General features: G+C 43.1%; 1 long non-coding RNA gene across 1 annotated transcript; it reads left to right on the forward strand.

Moving 5' to 3' along the window:
• The first annotated feature begins 1,649 nt into the window (after window positions 1-1,649).
• Window positions 1,650-16,358, forward strand: LOC120368755. The gene is made up of 3 exons (XR_005582765.1): window positions 1,650-1,743; window positions 3,866-3,970; window positions 16,290-16,358. It is a non-coding gene; the product is annotated as an uncharacterized LOC120368755 (long non-coding RNA).
• Window positions 16,359-22,548: the final 6,190 nt, after the last annotated feature.

Below are 22,548 nucleotides of genomic sequence, written 5' to 3' on the forward strand. Positions count from 1 at the left end.
CTGCTATACAGACCACACCTTCATGTGCAGGTGGTGGAGTCCCACCTTGGTGCACCAGAGGTTGGCCCTGGCTTGTGTTACCAGACTCAGAGTCTTCCTGGACTATGGTCTGACAGACTGGGTGGACTCCATGGCACTTGCGCTTTCCCTTTAGCATGTTCCAGGAAATGAGGGCAGCCGTATCCCTGCCTCTCTCCCTTTTCTCAAGCAGGCCCTGCGGGAAAGTGCTCCCCCCTGCTTCCACCTCTCACTTTGGAGCTCATTGTTGGCCCCCTGACCCATGAGCCTTCCTGGCTAGGCCCAACACACCACCTGAGTCAGCCCAACACCATCTAGCCAGTCCATCTACAAACTGCACCTAGACAACATCTGTACACACTCATGCTGCATGCCATCAACTTCCTCGCCCTCATGTCCCGAGATGATGTCAAGTGATGGGACTTGCTGCATCTGTAGAGTGCAGGGAGCTCCAGTGGGGTAGTCTTTACTACACTCTGGTTCTATGGTCACTGGAGATATTAACTAACAGTGCCTTCATGGAGTCATGTGTACCTGGTGCTGTTCAAGGAATCCCGACACCAATCCCTTCTGTGGCAAGAGGGAGACCCTGGTGTAGAGTGCATCAGGCTACAGCCCCTCTTCCAGCTCCTCCAGAACCTCTAAATGATGGCCATCCACTAAACCAGGAAGAGGAAGCTGAATGGTGTGGGGGAAAAGGCTCTGTGACTGTGGGTCCCAGTTCTGGTCCCTTGTCCAATCATGTCTCCGGGCAGAGTTTCTCTGGGCAGTGTCCACTGACTCTTTAGACACCTTTAAGGAGCAGTCAGTGTTTTCTGCTCAATGTCTCCTTCTAGATCCCTATTTTTAATCTTTGACCCACACTCCTATCCCTGTTTTCTCATTTGTTGTCCCAAGAAGTCATTTGGGCTCAGTGGTTCATCCCCCAGGGCTGAGGGAGTGGGCATTTAGCCTTGGGTGGGTCTGGCCCACCATTTCCCAGATACCATAATAGGTACCTTCTTTCTGCCTCCATTTCCCTCTCCTTTTCTACTCAGTCTTCTACCCTACCCATTCTGTTTTTTTAATCACCCCCTATTCTGGTGCATCAGCTCAGTCACCCACCTGCCTTCTTTAGTCACTTCCTGTTCTTCACATTTCCCTGCCCCTTGGTATCCCTACTACCCTCATATTCTCCTGTTTAGAGGCCACAGTCCAAAATGCTTCAAAGTTAAAGAAATTGCCCAGAATGCATGTGTGACAGACTATACCCTTGTATTGGCACCCTACACCCTATTGTACTAATCTTTGTTCAAAATATGCCTTGTAAGGTATCATTTGAAAACTCATAATTTGCCAGTCATTATTATCCTGATTCAATGCTGACATATTTTATGTGAAGTTATAAGAGTCCTGTGTATGGTGTTATTAACACATTCCAAACCCCACAGCCCTGCCCAAATGGAAGCTGGCAAACAGGTCTGTCCTAGACAAAGGAATTTAAGCAGTAAACAGAGGCAACAAAGAAAGCTCAAACAGGTGAGAAAAAGCCAGCAGGGAATACCACCAGGTGGAAGTGTTTTCCAGGAGGGGGACTGAAACTATAAAAAGGAGGGGCAAACATCCCTTCCCTTCCTTCCTCATTGCATTCACTACACCTGAAGAGAAAAGGGAAACAGTTGTTGGACTGTGAGGGAAGGGTCTTGACCTACACAGTTTAGTCAGTAAGACTGCTGAAAGCATGTGGTGAGAAACTTTTCTTGACTCTAATATAGTTTATAAGTTAGGCTTGGTTTACTGTGAAGGCAATGGAGCCTTTTGAACCAGTTTTGCACCAGACATGGAATTTGCACGTGCTTCAGTAGAATTTCGGTGGCATTTTAGAGACAGTCCATTATGTCAATGTGGACAGCCACAAACCTTGACCCACATTGTTGAGAACTGCAAAATTACTTAACTTCCTGGAGGTCTTTGTGCCTTGAACATGGTTGATAATAACTCTGTGGCTTGGCTTGATCTGATTGCATATGCCAAATAAATAGGCATGGGAACATTCCAGAAAAGAAGGTGTGAGGGGTGGAGCCCAAGAATGTCCCAGCACATTTTGGGGAATGGGAATAATCCAGAAGGGATGTTATGGAATGCATGGAGTGTGGAAATGTTCCAGAATGTCTGAAGCATTATGGCAGGGCTGGCTTTAGAAACTGCAGGGCACGATTCGAATACCCGGCAGCGGTCCAGGTCTTCGATGGCACTTTGGCGGCGGGGGGGGGGTCCTTCCCTCGCTCAGGGTCTTCTGCAGACCCCGCCGCCACCGAAATGCTGCCGAAGACCTGGACCACCACCAGGTGCGTAAAAAAAAAAAAAAAAAAAGGCACCTAAAGGCTCAGGGCCCGATTCCAGGGAATCGGGGGGATCAGCCTAAAGCCGGCCCTGCATTATGGAATATGGGAATGTTCTGCCATGTCCTCTGTTTCACAACCAATGATTTCACCTACAGTATTTTTGTGTGAACAATCACAGAGATTTGGTTATATGGACTCAACTGTCAAAAGTATAATTGGCATTCTTAGTACAGCACCAGGAGCAGAGTTTGTTTAGCCTGAGCTTCTGATTGCAGTTGTTTGGCTTTCTTTGCAAGAGCAAAGCCAAAATATTGAAGAGCTGTTGGAATTAAGAATATTTTGGAATGATCAGAAATACAGGGATATTACCACAAAACTACCATAACCATAAATTCCTTTATTAAATTAAAAAACCAAATAGTATGTCATACAATTGCTCTAACCATGCCTAAAAGCCTAAAGAATAAGCAGTCATTACACCCAATTCAGTAAGAAAGAATTCATAAGCATGTGATCAGTGTACACACAAATAGGGGAAGCCTAGGGTCTGACAAAATCGTTAAATTCAGAACTCTTTTTATACCCTTCAACAAACAAATTGCATAGCCAATTGCTACTTCACAACCAACCTGAAACTGTTCACCCTTCTTTGCAGTCTTAGTTCAGATAAGATTTACAATGCTCTTTTTCCCCAAAGCCTCTCCTTTTTCCAGCTGATCAATAGCTTTTTCGTTGCAGCTGGTTTTATATAGGCCTTACTCTTTAAATTAAGACTGTTATGTGGGTGGGAAGGTTGATGTTGGCTCTTTCTAAGACAGATTCTCTGTTTTATTTATAACTTCCTGCAGTCACTTCTGTCAGTGAGAGGGCTTTTTAAAAGCTTCCCCTTATCTCATTAAGCAACAAGGAGTCTTGTGGCACCTTATAGACTAACAGATGTATTGGAGCATAAGCTTTCGTGGGTGAATACTTAGCTTATGCTCCAATACATCTGTTAGTCTATAAGGTGACACAGGACTCCTCGTTGATTTTTACAGATTCAGACTAACACAGCTACCCCTCTGATACTTATCTCATTAGTCAGAGGGGTAGCCGTGTTAGTCTGGATCTGTATAAGCAGCAAAGAATCCTGTGGCACCTTATAGACTAACAGACGTTTTGCAGCATGAGCTTTCGTGGGTGAATACCCACTTCGTCGGATGCAAGTACATCCGACGAAGTGGGTATTCACCCACGAAAGCTCATGCTGCAAAACGTCTGTTAGTCTATAAGGTGCCACAGGATTCTTTGCTGCTTTTATCTCATTAGTTATTCTTTGATCCCTATTTTATTCTTTTTTGACTTATAACTTATTACTGTCAAGGCCTTCCTTCTACTTGCTAAACAGCGACTTTGTTTAGAACACATATATTTCCTTAATCAACCTTAAACTAACCCTAATGCTTTAATTTCATATTTATTCTACAGCTATATTAATTGTAAATTGCAAATAACTTTTTTTTTTTTACTCTTCACTGGTTTAGAAATTCTAGGTGTCAGTTCCCTCTCTTTGGTAATGGACCCTGAATATCTTTGGATAACTTGAATAGTGATGCTCAACAAGACTTCAACCTGAGCAGCAACCTAAGGTACCAGTGCTACACTCTAATCGGGAAGGGCATACCCATAGAGCTCCACTGACTTCAGTTGCACAAGCAGGGCAATATTTCTAAAAGTCAATATCCCCTTCGTCCAGTTGTGGGGAGGCAGAGCTTCAGCTCAGACTACAGCCTTGCATGGCATCATTATTCTGATCTTTCAGATCTGCCAAAGAGAGGGTTTTGAGGGTCTGATAATTATTTAAAACAATTTAAAAACCCATATTTATATCATGTATTTTAAAGGGAAAATATGTTTTGTTTGGCAATTCCTTTAAATGGGCGTCCACAAAAAAAAAATTGGGGTATAATTCCGCATTCATATGCATGCATAAATTCCATTGACTCCTTATAAAAATTTATGCCTCCTGTCCTATCAGCCACCCAACATCTTGTCTTTGAACAGATTTGGGAGTAGTGAATAAAAGCAACTTCTTATGTTTTAGGTGGGTGGCACACACACCAGTGAGGATAGAGAAAATAGGAGACCTAAAGGGATAAGTAACATGGACAAGAAAATAACAAAAAATGAGATTTAGCCTGGATCAGGGGTTCTCAGACTTTTTGAACTGGTGACCCCTTTCACACAGCAAGCTTCTGACTGTGACTCTCCCCCCCATATATTAAAAACACTTTTCATATATTTAACACCATTATAAATGCTGGAGGCAAAGCGGGGTTTGGGGGTGGATGCTGACAGCTCATGATCCCCCATGTAATAACCTCATGACCCCCTGAGGGGTCCCGACCCCCAGTTTGAGAACCCCAGCTAGGTAATAGCAATTGGAATAATGAATATTGCATGGAAAAGCAACACTGAAAGTAGAAATCCTGAAAAATTTAAATGGAGTTACTTTGCAATGTGTGTAGCCTGATTAATAAATCATATCTTGATTATTTAAGAATTCCCAGTTATCACTCTGAGGTTTGACAGGTTCTTGTCTTAATATAAGGCCCAGTATTATTAAAATTACTGTTTAGTTGTGAACCCCGATGTAAAGTAACACACACACTTTAGGAGGACTTGTGTATTTGTAATAATTTATTAATCCATTTAGCAAAGTTACAAACACTCAAACCCAGCAAGGTGAAGAGAGATGATACAAAATTCACATCTGAACATCCATATACTCTCACCAGCCCTTGCAGAACAACCTGAAATGTGAGCCATTATCATCTTCATCACCTGTGGCTTGATTATCATTCTGGACTACATCTCTCTCTCCTTCTGTCCACAGACTGGGATACAACTTTTAAAATATGTTACGCTGATGCCACTCTGTCTAATGCCTTTTCAGTAGGGGTGTCTCCCCTCTTCCTTATTTGTAGTTCCTCACCCTACTAATGTTGGGGTACACTTCTCCTATAGATGAGTATATTAATGATCTCAACTTATTATCATATATGTCAATTTGTAGCCATGGTACTCTTGTGGTCAGAAATCTGCAGCTGTTCCCATCCTAAAATATCCAAAAGCTGGTGTTAGTTCATGTTCCTGTGGTTGGCTGGTGTCATTAAGGACAAACTTCCCCCTTAAACACTCCCTTCCAAGTTCCCCAAAATTTAGGGAATGTTAGGCCATTTATCTGTGTCAAAGTTCATAGGCCTCAAGTCTTATGCTAACTGCTGAAGCCAATGTCTTCCAGGGTACAGGCCTTAGGTTCCTTGTGTTACTTCTAAAGAAAAGAATTGCGAAAGCTAGCTCTATAGGCTACATGTTTGATGATCACAATCATCTTCTCACAGAGTAATGAAAGTCTCTGGTTAGGAGAGGCATACAGGTCCCCCATGACACATCCAAGCTAACGTGGCACGAAGCCATATTACAGAAAGCAGTACTGCTGGACAGGCAACTCTAGAAATGGAAGAATAAAGGGAGCTAGCCCATGGAAAGCCCTGTTTACGGAACTAATGCTGCTCATTGATTACAAAGCAGAAATAAAGCTGGCTGCAAAAAAAGACAACTACAACAAAAATCTGAACGCTGATGAGCTAAGATGAATTGGGGCAATCCTCTCATTGCTGAACAGAGCCCCAGCACACAGCTGATCTGTTACCCATTATGTCAATGCAAGAAAAACAAATCAGAGGTATGGTCAATTTAATAAAATCATTTCTACATTTAAGGCCCCAATCCATCCAGCCACTTAAGCACTTGATTAATTTTAATCACACAAGTACTCCCCATGAAGACCTGGATTTGCATGTGCATAATGATCTTGCACTTTATCTCTTATTCTTACTATGAACACCACTAGAAAAAAACACGTGATCATCTCCACTTTTCCACTACAAGCCAAAGGACCCAGGGGATCTCACTACTCTCCTATGTATAGAATTGGTTGAAATTGCCACTCTAACACTAACTCCTCATGTATCCCAGAGTTTACAGTTGCTTGCTTGGGGGAGAGGGATAGCTCAGTGGTTTGAGCATTGGCTTGCTAAACTCAGGGTTGTAAGTCCAATCCTTGAAGTTGACATTAGGGATCTGGGGCAAAAATCAGTACTTAGTCCTGCTAGTGAAGGCAGGAGGGGGCTGGACTTTATGACTTTTCAAGGTCTCTTCCAGTTCTAGGAGATTGGTATATCTCCAATTATTTAAAAAAAAATAGATTACTTTCTCTTTTTGTTTTATTTTATAAACTGCAGCTAGTAATTTTTAAAATAATATTTACAACCTTAATTATCTTAAGTTTCTTTGTCTAGGAATTTTACTTTAAATTTTGATTTCCCGACCCCCAATGTTGGAAAAAGGATTTTGGACAATCACTCCTTCTATATTTTCTTGTCTCCAAGTGATGCTCCCCCAATCCTTTAAATTGTTGCTTCTTTCTATTTCTGTCTTCTGCCTCAATCTCTCGCACTTTCTCTGGAACTGAATGAGATACGGTTTTTTAATGGTCTGTGACACAGGTGGGGCTGCTCTATAGCACCCCTGCTGAGCTAAATCTGGCTCTGCAGGCACTCTCTACCTTGGTTTGCTTGGAGCAGTCTGTTCAGAACAGGATGGCTGGTGCCATACGTTTAGCCTCAGTCTTTAAACAGTTAAATAATTAACTCAGAATTTGGCTCTCTGTGCCTTCAGAGAAACATTGAAGGAAGGCCTTGACCCGGCTTTGTTCATTCCTCATTCCCAATCTCAATTTGCCTGCCCTCTGAGAGACTGCAGGGAAGTTTTCTTAACTGGCCTACTGGCTTTCAGTTGGCCAGTGTTCTCCTGACCCTTCTAGGCCTCTGGGGACTAAGTCTTATGGGTAGCCCAGCCTGAGTGGGTTTTCCTTGAGCAGGGTGTGTGTGTGGCACAAAGTTGTACAATATGAGCATGAGGTCCTTGTTATAAAACATCATCTCTAAAGTGAACTACTTGTTACCAATATAAAAAAGGGTAACCAAAATTTTGGGGGGGAGCATGTCCCCCAGTCCTTCTACAAGATGTTAGTCAACGCTGCTGGGAGGGAGGGAAAGGAATTGATCGGTGGGGGCCACCGGTGGACAGGAGGTGCTGGAGGGGAGAGGGGAGCTGGCTGCTGAGCATCCACTAATTTTTTTCTATGGGTGCTCCAGCCCTGGAGCATGGATGAAGTCAGCATGTATGCTACCCAGAGGAACTCCGCCCAGAGTCACAATTTGGCAAGGGACTGGAAATAGGCCCAATGGTCACAGAATGCCCCTGTCTAGTTTTTTCCTTCTGGTGTGGTGAACAGCCATCTTGGCCAGCACCAAAAGGAGGTTAACAGGGAGATCTTGCAACTTTTTGTGATCATGGACAAGATAAATAAAGTGAGGGGAAGAGTGCAGCCAGAACCTCAGTAAGAGGCTCTGGAGGAGCCAGAAGAGGGGCTACAGCCTGATGCACTCTATGTACCCATGTGCCACGGTCTCCCACTTGCTGCAGAAGGGACAGGTGCCAGTATGCCATGTACATGCCCATGCTCAAGGCTCTATGGAGGAGTCACCAAGTAATATCCTGGACAGGGCATGGAACAGAGTGGAATGCAGACTGGCCCACCAGGGCTTCCTGTCTTCTACAGGTGGCAGCAGGCCTCACCACTTCATGTCAGGGTGGGACATAAGGGCAAGGAAGTGCTCACAGTAGTGTTGTTTGGTCTTAATTAATGTTTGTAAAATGTGTCAGAGCCCCAAAGAGGAAATAATATAGTACTGCAAAGTATAATTATCCCACAGAAGAATTTGGCTAGACCAGAACTTTGTTTCCACTGTTTCCCCTTCCTGGAGAGGATGAGACATGTAGCAAAGTATGTCTCCCCACCAACCAGGATGGGGATATTTAACATACATAATAAGGATTATTGTCTAGAATGGAGAGGGGTAACTAGTGGTGTTCCCCAAGGGTCAGTCCTAGGACCAATCCTATTCAATTTATTCATAAATGATCTGGAGAAAGGGGTAAACAGTGAGGTGGCAAAGTTTGCAGATGATACTAAACTACTCAAGATAGTTAAGACCAAAGCAGATTGTGAAGAACTTCAAAAAGATCTCACAAAACTAAGTGATTGGGCAACAAAATGGCAAATGAAATTTAATGTGGATAAATGTAAAGTAATGCACATTGGAAAAAATAACCCCAACTATACATACAACATGATGGGGGCTAATTTAGCTACAACGAGTCAGGAGAAAGATCTTGGAGTTATCGTGGATAGTTCTCTGAAGATGTCCACGCAGTGTGCAGAGGCGGTCAAAAAAGCAAACAGGATGTTAGGAATCATTAAAAAGGGGATAGAGAATAAGACTAAGAATATATTATTGCCCTTATATAAATCTATGGTACGCCCACATCTCGAATACTGTGTACAGATGTGGTCTCCTCACCTCAAAAAAGATATTCTAGCACTAGAAAAGGTTCAGAAAAGAGCAACTAAAATGATTAGGGGTTTAGAGAGGGTCCCATATGAGGAAAGATTAAAGAGTCTAGGACTCTTCAGCTTGGAAAAGAGAAGACTAAGGGGGGGACATGATAGAGGTATATAAAATCATGAGTGATGTTGAGAAAGTGGATAAGGAAAAGTTATTTACTTATTCCCATAATACAAGAACTAGGGGTCACCAAATGAAATTAATAGGCAGCAGGTTTAAAACAAATAAAAGGAAGTTCTTCTTCACGCAGCGCACAGTCAACTTGTGGAACTCCTTACCTGAGGAGTTTGTGAAGGCTAGGACTATAACAATGTTTAAAAGGGGACTGGATAAATTCATGGTGGCTAAGTCCATAAATGGCTATTAGCCAGGATGGGTAAGAATGGTGTCCCTAGCCTCTGTTCGTCAGAGGATGGAGATGGATGGCAGGAGAGAGATCACTTGATCATTGCCTGTTAGGTTCACTCCCTCAGGGGCACCTGGCATTGGCCACTGTCGGTAGACAGATACTGGGCTAGATGGACCTTTGGTCTGACCCGGTACGGCCTTTCTTATGTTCTTATGTCTATAATGACATTGCCTTAAGGGTTTTGCTCAGGGTTTTTATTAGCGATCTACCTCCTAGGAGATCAGGTCTCTGAGGCAGCTAAAGTGATTTTAAAATCAAAGGGATTGACAAGTGATAATAGAGAGCTGCTCATTCGGACATCTAAAACTGTAAGGCTTTGGAAATACCTTCTCCTAACCTGTCACGGCCGATGTTGACACCAAGCTAGAGGGGAAGAACTAATACATCTTGTGCCATTTCTGGCAAATCAGATGTGACACATAAGTCAAAGTGATAGATAAAAACGCCTTGGACAAAAAAAAGTTTTTGAAAAATGGATATGAATATTAGAGTTCATGGATGTATGAAATGGAGAGGACTAGCTAGAGTGCAGCAGGGAAAGTGTAAGCAGCATACTCTGCAATCCCTCTCCATACAGCTCGATTAATGAACCTCGCTTGATAAATAAAACCCACCCTGGTCATCTCCCCATACACCTCCATCATTTGCACTTGAGTCCTAACTTGCACTCCTGTTCCATTCCTGCCCGCACCCTAGCTCTACCTATGCACCTCAGTCCTGATTTGCACTCTGCTATTCCCAGTCTAGGGTCTGTCTTGAATGGTTAATTGTGGACAACTGTCACTTAAAGACTAAGCTGACAGATAGGCAAACTCATTATATTTGTGATCTCTGCTACATTTCAGTCTCCTCTTTAGAAGCTAGAAATAATCCAAATAATGATTGTAATAGTTATCAGCTAAATCGGAGTCTCTTCTGGATTACAGATGATAAAGAGTTTGACACCAAAGTTGTACATTCTGGTAATCTTTGTCAAAATCTGGGAAAGGTGTTCGATTAATTGCTTTATTTCTATTTCACACTCAAAATATATTTTAGGAACATTTCCATGCCCCAAATGATTTTCCTTGGGTTCACCTGGGTTCTGTTACCTTGATGAATACCTAACAAAGAGCATCTGAAAGCATTCCAGCAGCAAAGTAAAAGAACTGAAGGAAAAGTGATCAGACAGTTGCTGATGCAGAAAAGCTGCTCCTAATAATGTACAACATTGTTTGTGAAAATTAGCAAGCTGCTTCATTTAAAGGCTTTTTAAGGGTATGCTAACCAGACATGAACAAAACCTTTCATTGTTGCACAAGTGTTTCATGACACATGTGTGCTGCAGAGTTTCAGATCAAATATGGAAATACAAATACTGGCTGGGAAGCAGAAGGGAAGTAAAAATACTTGTACCTTAACAAACACACTTTCTCCACACAACACAAAGGGATATAAAAATCAGCAAAACAAACTAACAGACATGACCGACAGATTGTGATGGAGTGCATACTGACACTGAAAGGGTTCACTGGAGCTGGCATGCTCAATTAGGGAACCTGGTTGCACCTGTAAGGTGGTCCAATGCCCAATTAAAGATGAGTTCCAGGTAAAGAAGCAACTAAGTGGTTACTCTAGAGAAAGGAAGGTTAGAGTACCCCCACTGTGTGGTGGTAAAGGAAGAATAATACTATAGTCTAGCTGTTGATAGTAGTGAGGCTGGTAGGATTGTGGAGGAAGCACAGGGAAATAGTAGCTTTAGAATTCTCTCTGGGGTAAAGAATCCTGGCAAAAGGTTAGGAAAGATCTGGAGAAGTCACTGGCATAATGAAAGCTCTAGTGATGAGCCAGGATGAAAGGTTAGAATCCTGACTTCCAGGTAGGTGCTCACTGAAGACCAGAGCAGAGAGGGATGAAAAATTGTGCCTGAAAAGGATAGAAGTGGCTTAAATTTGTTTTTGTTGAAGACTTATTAGGGGACTTTGATGGAGATCCCTGGGACTCCCTGCCCTGAGAAAAGGGTAACACTTAACAGGATAAGAAGATAAAAAGGGTTGGAGGCTTGAGATAAATACAGTTACATACTTGCATCAGGAAGGGAGAGAAGGAGAGGCCTGCAGGTAGACTGAAGAAGATGGAAGTCCACAAAGGATATATAGAACTTATCTGCTTACTGCAGGATACCTGTATGTGGATTAAAACCTAGAGGAAAGATAGGGAAATCCAGACACTACAAGGAGCCCTGATAACAGTGGTGCAAAAACCCTGGAGAACAGAAGTAGAATGACTAGTGAGTGTGGACTTGGCTCAAGGGTTGGCTGTGAGGCTGCTGGACTTTTGTTTGTGGGACTTGCTCTTCACCTTGAAGGGGTGAGACTCTGAAGCCTCCTGGCTGGAGGGCTGAGTCATGAGAAGATGCTGACCACCACAGGGCTGGAGTGACTTGGCAGGGGACATATGAAGAGTGCTTGCTGTGCTATCATCAGGGGTGTGTGTGTGCTGATTGGTGAGTAGCTCTGACAGAGACATTTCAGTCACTGGTGCAGTGTAATCCTTATCTTGACAAAATTATAGACCCTCCAAAATGGTTTCCTGTATTTTCCCAATTTAAAGGGACTGGGGCAGGTGTACAAATATTGCAATGAGGTAATATGGGTATCGAGTGTGTGTGTGTGTGTGTGTTGGGGGGGAGATGTCTAGAGGTGTGTACAGAAGAAAAAGCTATGTGGTCTTTTCAGATTCCTCATATAATGTGTTATGCAAACTGCACAAACTAACAAGTTACTCAGAAGTTCAATCAATTTTATCCTCTGTAAGAAAGCAGATTTGAGATGAATGGAGTTGAAGAAATGGTTGTGTTTTCCTTGTTCAGTTTAGCTTGAGACAACTAGCTGTGGATATCTTATAAAATGACAGACTAAATGTAAATTTGATATCTCTTAAACCACTTATAGCTTAGTGTTTAACAGCTATAAACCTGTAATTAGTTCTAACTGCTTATTAAGAATGTGTATACATATACGTATAAGACACAGTAAGAGCTGATTTTTTTTATAGCTTTCCTGTAGTGAAGCAAGTCTCCATTTTGAAAATACCAGCACCAGGCCCTCCTCTCACCCCCAAGGCTGCCCTGGACCCCATGTCCCCCCTGAAGTGTGGGGCCTGGGGCAGTTGTCCTGGTCCATTCCTATGGACGTCACGGCTCTGGGTCCAGGGGTATAGTGGTGGGGACTGGCGCCAGCAGTAGCGAGTTACCCAGCCTGCTCCTGCTCCAACCACTCCCTGCCCTCATTCCACCTCTGCCCCCCCTGCCTCCTTCCAGCTTCTGCCCTGTCTCCTGAGTGATGCTGGGAGCCAATGGGGTGGGCTGGGGCCGGATCACTCGCTGCTGCCAGTGCCAGGCCCCCTGCTAGCCCCCCAGGCTGCCCTGAAGCATGGGAGCCCCCCAAGTCCCGGGGGCCCCCCCAAGTTGCGGGGCCGGGGCAATTGCCCCAGACCGTCCTATGGATGGGACGGTTTTGCCTGGACCCTGCATCCCCCTGAAGTGTGAGGGCCCCCCAAAGCGCAGGGCCTGGAGTAGTTGCCCCGGTCCATCCTATGGACAGGATGGCTCTGCTTGGACCCGTTCTGGGCACCACCAAAAATGATACAAACCTGCCGCTCATGCCAGTAATATAATATTGTAGCAGAAGAAGACTGTAGAAAACCACAATCCTGTTTGACTCCAGTGCCTCTATAGTAATATTGAATTGCTTGTTTTTTATTATTTCCACTTCAAAAAACCATTCATTTTAGTGATTGACCAGAAGCATCTAAAGTCTATTCTTCAGGCACGCTTTTCTGTTGTAGCAAACCCAAATTAGTTTCAAGGAACTGATCAGCATGATTTATTCATTTTTGCTTGGTGTTTCTTCTTAAATGCACATCAATTTTCAATAGAGAAGTTATGTTTAGAATGCAATTTAGTAAATTAATGCATTATGTTCTTTTCAAAACATCCAGCTGCTATTTCTTGAAATGCCTCTTGTTTCCACTGCAACTTTGCTTGCTTTGTTGGTGCGTTCACTGGGTGGCAACATATTTCTTTAACAGCTAATGTGCCGATGAAAAACATTCTCAAATAGCCCCATTTGGGCATAAACTACTGGTTGCTCTTAAAATTTCTTGCTCATCCTGCTAATCTGGTAACTTAATTCAATGTACAGTATTGACTTGATGTGATGTTGTCAATGCCTGGAGAATGTTTAAAAGTTGAATTGACTTTGGTGTATTTCATTTTCCTTCCTTCTTTTTTCCCCGTCCTTTTTAAACCAGAGATGTTACTTGCATTGTCTTTGTGGGAAAAACAGAGGCCTCACTTCCATTTTGCTTCCCTTTATCTGATGCCTGTTCCTTCTTCATCACTCACTTGGAGGCTTTGTGATGCTCTACACTGCAGTGATGCCATGAGGCAATACTAGTCCAGCCTTTTCAAAAAAAAAAAAAAAAAAAGTGTTTGTGGTCCCCGATTAGACTCACCTGCCTTCTCATGGTCAATGGTTATTACATGTGTATACGATGCCCTATGGGGAAGAGTGGGCCAATGATTGAGTGACTATGCCAATTTCTTGATGGAAACCTTCCTTGCGGATGAGCTCCTGAGATTTGGTAGCAAGTGTGGAGCAGTTCTACTGCCTGGGGGAGAAGATCATTTTTCCCCCTTGCTGCCCTGTATATTTTGTCTTCACACAGCCCAATTACTTCAAGTCAGGCGTGTCCCTTAATACATCTACGCCTCAGTTGCTTTATTTGTAAAATGGAGATAATATAACTGCCTCTCTGCAGCATTTTGGGGCTAACTTCATGAATGTCTAGAATGCTGAGCAGTGGACACTATATAAATGCAACACTATTTTCCTTTTAAAACAGCAAAAACACTTAGTTTGCAACTTGGAGGGTTCTTCCAGAAAACAATCTGAAAAGTTGCTGGAGCATAAGTTTTTTAATCTTTCTCTTCCTGTACCTTTTCTATGGCCAAACCAAGTTGTCTAATGTTTTTCTCGAACTTATGCTGGAGGTCTTTTATGTTACGTCCCAGCCCACAGTACAATTTTGTAGACTAGTTATAGGCCCATGACAATTGGGGTTACACAATGAAAATGTTGTCAGGCAGACCCTTTTCTTCAAAAAGGGTAAGAGAAGCAGTTTTGAGTGACATGGAAAGAGGAGCATCAAGAAGCACTATTAAAAAGCTAAAGTGACTCTAACTGTCCTGCACTGCATTAAAAGTCAGATCTCATTAAAATTATACAGGAGGAAGTATTGGAGATGGGTATAACTTGTCAATTTACTTGGTAGACATGCAGTCTGGGTTGGCGCTCAACTTTCTAAAATTCGATCTGTATAATAAGACCGACTTTCTTCATGCTCAAACCACCTATTTGGCAGTAGTCCAGCAAATTAAATAGTTATATTGGACAACATGCTTCTGCTCTAGTCCTAAAATTCTAATGTGCCTACAATACGTTGTTGTTTTTTTTTCAGGCTGCTTGAAGATTGATGTGATTACTGCATTTTTTTTTGGCCATCTATTAGTTGGCCTCCTCTGAAAGAAGCATTGGTGATCTTGAGTCTCCTCAAGGCTAGGTGTTCCCCATTAAATTTCCCTACCAAGAGGGAGAAGGCAGGGTGTGTTACACAGAGCACATCAAAGTGTCTGTTGGGCAATGGTCCAAATTCCATCTACAAAGATGGGATCCTGTTTCTGGTCTAGTTAACCTTATCTCATGTCAGCCCTCCCTGTTTTTCATGGTGTGGGCTTTTCAAGATGTGAGGGTCCTTGAGATCATCAGGACTCGGATAAACCTTGTTACTCTCCTGCCCCTCCAGTCAGAGGGGGAATTGCTTGTGATTAACTTGGTGTCAGCTCTTTGCCTCCACCAGTGTATTAACCGCACAAGCAATTTCCTCTGGGCTATGCCAGCCCTTCCTTTGCCTTGCAGGTTAACAATATCCATACTCCATCCCGGAGCCCCTTTTGAAGTGTGTTCCTGTGGTGTCCAGCCCCTTAACCACTGAACACTCACATTAACCCCAGATGTGCTGTCCCCAGGGAAATAGTGTATGCACCAGCTTGAATGATTCAGCTCAGGGTCAGCATCTTGTATAATACCCCTGCACTGAGATGATTTTTAGTGGAAACATTAGGTTTATTATCAAAGGGTCAAGAGTCAAAAGACAGTGAGAAAGGGTAATGGAAACCCAAGGTTACATGAAACAAAATCATAACATAATTTCTAGAGCCTAAACTTAGCAGGTTAACCTTCTGTTAAAGTTTCTCACCCCAAATGTGCTTTGCAGTGTTTTGAGCATGGTTGAGATCCCATTTTCACTAATGTAATCAGGTAGTGTGATTTACTACTTAGGTGCAGGATGAAGGGGGTCTCATCTTTGCCTTCAGCCCCAAATCCATTCTCTGTATCTGAGTCAAGATGGCCCTCTTCCTCTGCCTCACCCTTCCATAGTTATCCTCTGGTGAGCATCCTCCCATTGACTTTGTATGTGAATGAGCCCCCATCCCTCCACTGGTTTTGTTAACTTACATTGCTTAACTTGCATGCAGATAGACAGGTGACTATACATCCTTTTTTCTGGCAGAAAATAGTCAATTCTGCCTTGATACAGACTTTAGGAAGATATGTATACTAAAGATAATTCCTTACATAGTGTTTGTACATTTCACAATGATATTAGTGACCAGACTTTAAATAAGACTTCATAGTCTTTTATATCTATTGTACATATCAGTATCAGGATATTCTTGTAATGCCCTTGCCAGTTGGCATTGAGCTTTGTCTGATTGTCTTACCAGAAAGCCCAGAGCTTTCCTAATCAGCATCTTGCTCAGAGTGGGCTAAGTTCTAGACAGCTTAGTTTTTATCCAGATCCCAGACAAGATTGGACATTAGGAAAGCGGAGACTGCCCTACATAAATCAGATGATGCAGAAAGCGGTTAACACAACACTACATTTCTCTAACAGCAGCCTCCCATATTCAATGTACAGGAGGTGGGATAGAATAGAACCCTGCAGCACTTCAGACAAGTGGAGAAAGAGCAATTGTCCAGCACAACCCTCTTCTTCTCAGGGACCATGGAACCAGGTGGGTGCATTTCTTTCTATCCCAATTAGTAAGCGGCAATGACAACCCTCACTCAGTGCCACAGTGTCCAAGGCAGTTGACACATCTGGTAGGTAAATCTTTTAGCTGTCCCAGGGGAAAGGCTAAGAACTAAATGGGCCAGGCAACTGAGTTAACTTCTCACCCCTAGACATGATCACATCAGAAATTGTTTGAAGCACACTGGGTAAGGTAGTGCACAAAACTTGTAAGGTCACTGCCTGTGTCTGTGTTTTGACATGTGGATAATTAGGAATACATTTTCCATTAGTAGCAGGCTGGTATCTTTTAGTCACTACATGACTTCAGGCAGCGTTGGGGGCAGAGAGGGTTTTCAGCACCTCTCACATTAGACTTGAAAGAAAAAAGTAGGCCTAAAGTAAACTCCAAGTGAAACTGCTAGAAAAAGATCACCAAATAATATTCACCACAGACCCAACTAAAGCACCAATAGTGTAGTCCAAGGTCCGGTGTGCTTCAACAGCAGCCCGGGAACTACAGTTGTGGACTACAAACTGTGGCATGTTGGGAGAACTTCCTGGTTCTTGCCAAGATGTACTCTCTGCCCTTCCAGCAGGAGGTCTCAGCACTGACTGAGCTGGGAGCAGGTAGCAGACAAGTGAAGGAGGAGGCTGCTGGACTGTAATCTTGTTCTATGGAATAAAGCCTTGACCCTGGTGGTTTATCTGAGTGGGTCTGGTCTGAGGTGAACACACACAACGCAGAGCACACAAAAGAGCCTCAGGCCGGTTTCCCAGAGTTGTGTAAAAAGTTGCAAGGCAGGCTTCCCCTATCTTGAACAACCTCCTACTGGGCCAGTGAACAGGAGATGGGGCTACAATAGTATAGGTGTGCTGGGGCTACTGGAGGGAAGAGGGAGCTCTCAGACAGCAATCTGCCATAATGTAGCTCTGTGCACTCGAAGCATTGGGGTTACCTTTAGCATTGCTGAATGCTCCAGAATGGACATGGAAGAATGGAGCTGGAGTATGTTGCAGTGCTACCTCCTCTGCACCAGATGGGGTGTTCAGAGAGACACTGAGAGTACGACACATCTTCTCTAAAGGTTTTGTAAGGACCATTAGCAAGCATGCTCCCCACAGCAAGCTCTGCGGGAAACTCACCCCTGTTGTGCCAGTATAGCAGCTTCAAATCAGCATAACGTCTCCATGGGGGAATACTCGCAGCATAAGGGTCTCCTTGGCAGGTGTAGGGTTGTCTTAGACAACCATACCTCGCCTTGCAGGAGCCTTTGGTACAGGCCCTGGCTGAACTGTTCTTAGGCCTGGGCTATTCCTAACTGCAATTTAGGGTAGTCCTCAGGACCCAAACACAGTGCCTCCCATCTCAGTTGTAGCCCTGACCCAACTAATCCCTCCCCAACTATGCTTGTCTCCCCATTAGGAAACTGGCTTGCGCTCTCCCATTGCTTTGCTTTCAGGAGCCATAATCTACCCAGAATTAGCTAAAATAGGATTAATTTTCCAAGTAGTGGGCAGAAATTTAGTTATGTGACTCCCACTGATTAAATCTCTGTACCACTTTAAAACTTACTCCATAATATTTTGGCTGGTTTACCAAACTTTCTTCTACATATTAAGTTAATCAGCCTTTCGGTTATCTGTACTGATACATGCATTTGACAACAAACTCTCTAGCTAGAGCTTTATTTTTATCACTTTTGGCGGTTCCTGTAATTTTTTTTTTTAAACTAATTCAATTCACACTTTGTTCTCAAGGATATTTCTGTCCCTTGCTGGCATTCGTCCAATGGGTGACATGCCTGGATTTAATGAAGCTTAATGGACATTTAGGGCCTATTAGAAGATGAAATATTTCTTTGCATTCTGTTCTTTATTTCCAGTGATTGATAGTCCAGAGATAAGGTTAATAGAACCATTAAAGTTGACTGACTTCAACATCTGATAATCTTTGTAACTCCTTAGGTTCAGTATAACCCGCTACTCAAGCCTGTTCTATGCTTACAAATTAAATGTGCGTAGCTACATCCCTCAGGGCTGTGAAAAATTTAATGCCGTGTGTGACATAGGCTTGCCTGCACTACAAGGTTAGGTTGATATCAATCGCCTTGCGTCTACCTGTGCATGCGTCTACATTCAAATTTTGTCTCCAGTGAGGCAGTGATACCACCATCCCAAACTGCATTGAGCCATGTACTGTGGCTGATTCGATGCAAGTGTAGACATTGCATGACTTATGTCGACACTAACAGTTCTCCATCAGTTGTTCCACAATACCCCAAAGTGATCACTTTGATCACAACTATGAACATCACTATTGCCTGGGGTCTCACAGACTGGAAGCTGTGTCCCCATTCCCACCCCTTAAAAGCCGTGAGTATTTCTGAAATGCCTTCTCCTGATTGCCCAGTTTGGTGAGCACACTTAACATAGAGTTGCCAATTTTGGTTGAACATATGCCTGGAGATTCAATCATATGACATAATCTTTAATTCCTGGAGACTCCAGGCCAATCTTGGAGGGTTGGCAACCCTAATTTAGCAGCACTTCCCATTTGACTGTGCAGGCTACATGCTGTAGATGTGCTCCTGCCTGGACTAATCAGGTAGTATTGGATCTCTTGGGCCTGTGGGGAGAAGAGGCTGTGCAGGCACAGCTCTGGAGCAATCATAGAAACATGAACATCAACGAGCATATTGCACGGGGGATGCAGCCAAAGGAGTATGACAAGGATCAGCAGAAATGCACTGTGAACACAAAGGAACTGTAGCAGGCATACCACAAGCCCAGGGAGGCCAACAACAGATCTGGTGCACTGAACCACAGACCTGCTGCTCTTCCAAGTTGCATGCCAAACTTGGCAGAGATCCAACCAGCACCCCACAGACCACTGTGGATACTTCAATGGAGCCTGAGACAGAGATCACTGCTGTGAGGAGCAAGGAGAAGGGACATGTGGTGGTGATTGGCTGGGGAAGTCCAGCTATGCTGTGGGGAAGGGACTTTTGGGGGCTGCTCTGCAGTCTAGCCACTCCCACCAGCTGAGTATGGACAAGCCCAATCCAGGGAAGGAACCAGCATGTGTGCACATTATCCCTTCAGATGATAAATGTGAACATGGCGTCCTGTCCACCTCCAAGTTAACAGGACACGTGTATCTGAGACGAGGTAGTTATCCGGTTTTCATTCCCCTGTAGAGTTTGTTTACACTTATGGGAGAGAATGCTGCCTATTTCTTCACAATGTCACCTGAAAGTGAGAATAGGCATTCAAATGGCAGGTTTGTAGTTGGTGTTGCAAGGCATTTACATGGTAGGTATGCTAAACATTCATATGCCCCTTCATGCTTCAGCCACCATTACAGAGGACATGATTCCATGCTGATGCTTGTTTTTTAAAAAAGTGTTAATTAAATTTGACTGAACTCCTTGGGGGAAGCCTAGTATGTCTTCTGCTCTGTGGTTTTACCCGCATTCTGCCATGTATTTCATGTTATGGCAATCTTAGATGACAATACAGCTCAAGTCTTTCTGGGGAAGAGCAGAGCTTCTTTCCATGAGGAGCTGGGTGAGTACAGTTGGGAGGAGAGAGCTAGAGGAGAGGAGAATCGGAAGTCCCTTCTCTGGGAAGCGGCCTGTGAGAAAGCTGAGAAGAGTAGATGGCCAGCTCCCTGGCAGAGGTGGAAGACTGACTGGAGACGGGGAGCAGCTAAGCCTGTGAGTGAGGGGAGGAGCCTGCCATCCCCAGGACTGTGGGGGTTGTCGGAGGTACAAGAGTCTGGGATGAGGCATGGAGGAAAGACTCTAGCAGTTGAGGTGCACCTGTGAGGAAGAGGTGGCCAGTCAGTCCTAGCTGGGCTGATGGTCTGGCTTTGGTCAAGTTCATGCCAACAGCCAGAGGAGGGTAAAAGAAGGTATGGTGAAAAGTGAGGCAAAAAGTACAGAAATGAACTCAGAGGCTGGTGCTCCCCTAAGCCCCCTTACTGAAATCTGTCAGAATCTGGCCCTTAATGATAGTTATGTAGGGCACTATATACTAATATTTATTAACGGCCAGATTCCAGTAGCCCCTCATTGCTAGCACATACACGGGTCATCTTCATCTATTTGTGGAACTAGATTTTAATTTGCCACACACTTTTGCAGAAATTGCAGTCTGGCCATAAATGAACTTGTTTTGTAAAATGGCTTAGTTTAAATGTCGTCTTGCTACTTAACATATCAAAAGCAGTAAATCTTTTTGGAAAGTACAGCTTATTCCAATGGCTGTTCAGTAGTATTAACATGCCAATTGCATCCTTTTTAGCACAGAAAATGTCTAGTCACACAGCAAAGACTTTTTATGATCACTTGGAATGTTAGGATTAATTGTCCCCTCTTGCTAGCTGAAATAGCCTGATTCAAAAAATAGCAAAAATAGCCTGATTCAGCTAATAAGTGTGACACTTCCTTATGAAACTTGATTTCCCCATAATAGACACTTTAAAAAAATGAGGTTAGAATGAGATTGAAATAAAAGATGAGACAGAAAACCTATGGTATAACTATAAAATATTGCCTCTCCATTGCTACAGGTGCAGTTAGCTCTAATTATAAAGTTCTATTTTTAGCTTCCCTATAACTTTGGCCTGAGCCTTCCCAGATATACTCTGAAGGCAAGGGAGAAAGTTTATGCAAAATATGAAGATAAATTGTCAAACACTGAGTTACAAGTCACTAACTTGGCATTTTGACACATGTCTAACATTCATCACCCTCTAACTCAAAAATGACCTTCAAATTTTTCATATCATTAAATCTCATTGAAAGATCATGCATGGATTATTTCAAAGTAAATTGACTGTATTGAAGCAAAGATATTGGTTCTCTTGTTTTGAAGCCAATAATATTCCCTTTGATGTCAATGGAGGATTTTTGACATAGATTTTTAAGTTGAAGCGGAATTAAGGATTCAATTCATGTGAGCAAGTTACCTTGGATTGGCTGGCTGCAGTTTAGCAATAATATAAAGGTCTTTCTGTATCTGACAACTATCAGAAATCTACCAGGGACTAATCACCAAGCTTCCCTCTACAACTGTTTATTTCCTTATGGTATCGTTATAAGGTGGACTGTGATCCACCTTGTGGTTCTAAAAATGAAAAATAAATACTTTTTTTTTCTTTAAATGTGCTCTGAAAGCTTTGAATACATTGAGTAGGATTTTAAATTAATCTCCCCTTTGAAAATGTTGTGATGTTGTCACTGTTTTCTGTCCCTCTATTTTCCCTAATACATTTGTCGGAGAAAAACACAGTTCTCGCTCTCTGGTTGGGTGCAGCAAAGTCAGATACTTTATTCTCAAGCAATTGCATAGAGGGAGAGGGTGCACTAGGACACAGGGTTCCCCCCTCCTGGGCAGGTCTCTCTACAGGTAAACAATTACAGCAAGCATTTATACCTTTATTACAAACAATAATAAGCAACACTGAACAGACAATAATAAGCAACAGCTGCCTTTTGTTTATACATAGGTCATCCTGAACTTATTTTTCTCACTTATTTAGACTCTAGTCTACATTCCATATTTATCTACACAAGGTTGCAACAACTTCTCACACAGTTCTTTTCCACTCACCTCACACAATCCTTGCTTCTACAAATGTCACATTATTAGGGTTACAGCTAGCCTGACTCTTGCTAACAGACACTGTCACGCATTGAAATCCCCTTCAAATCCCTGTCAGTTCTTTCTCTACTTCATCACATTTGAAACACTCTAGATATTGACATTGGTTCATGCAAGCTGTGGTGTGTTGCAATGCGGGCAGAAGCAAGATGCCCACAATGATGGCATGCCTGAATCACCCACAAGTGCTTTCTTAAAGCTAGTCAGCACTACTTCCAGGTTTGGTGAGATATACTGTTAGCGCTTACATGCTTTACAGCACAACAGTCAGTTTTCAAAGGCAGGAATGGTAATATATTTCAGAAATTGCCTTGTCAAAGTCAGTTGAGGACAAAAATCACCGTGATGGAATGTCTTAATTGTCATCTTCCAAACTAAGTGAGGCTCTTCCAGAAGAGAGAGAACTCTAGGTTGTACTAAAACTACTACTCCTTTTCATACATTCTTCATGAGCAGGGGTGAATTAAACTGTTCCTCGTTGCGCCATCTGGAAAAT

This window comes from Mauremys reevesii, linkage group 7, assembly GCF_016161935.1.
Source record: "Mauremys reevesii isolate NIE-2019 linkage group 7, ASM1616193v1, whole genome shotgun sequence".
Classification (NCBI taxonomy): Eukaryota; Metazoa; Chordata; order Testudines; family Geoemydidae; genus Mauremys; species Mauremys reevesii.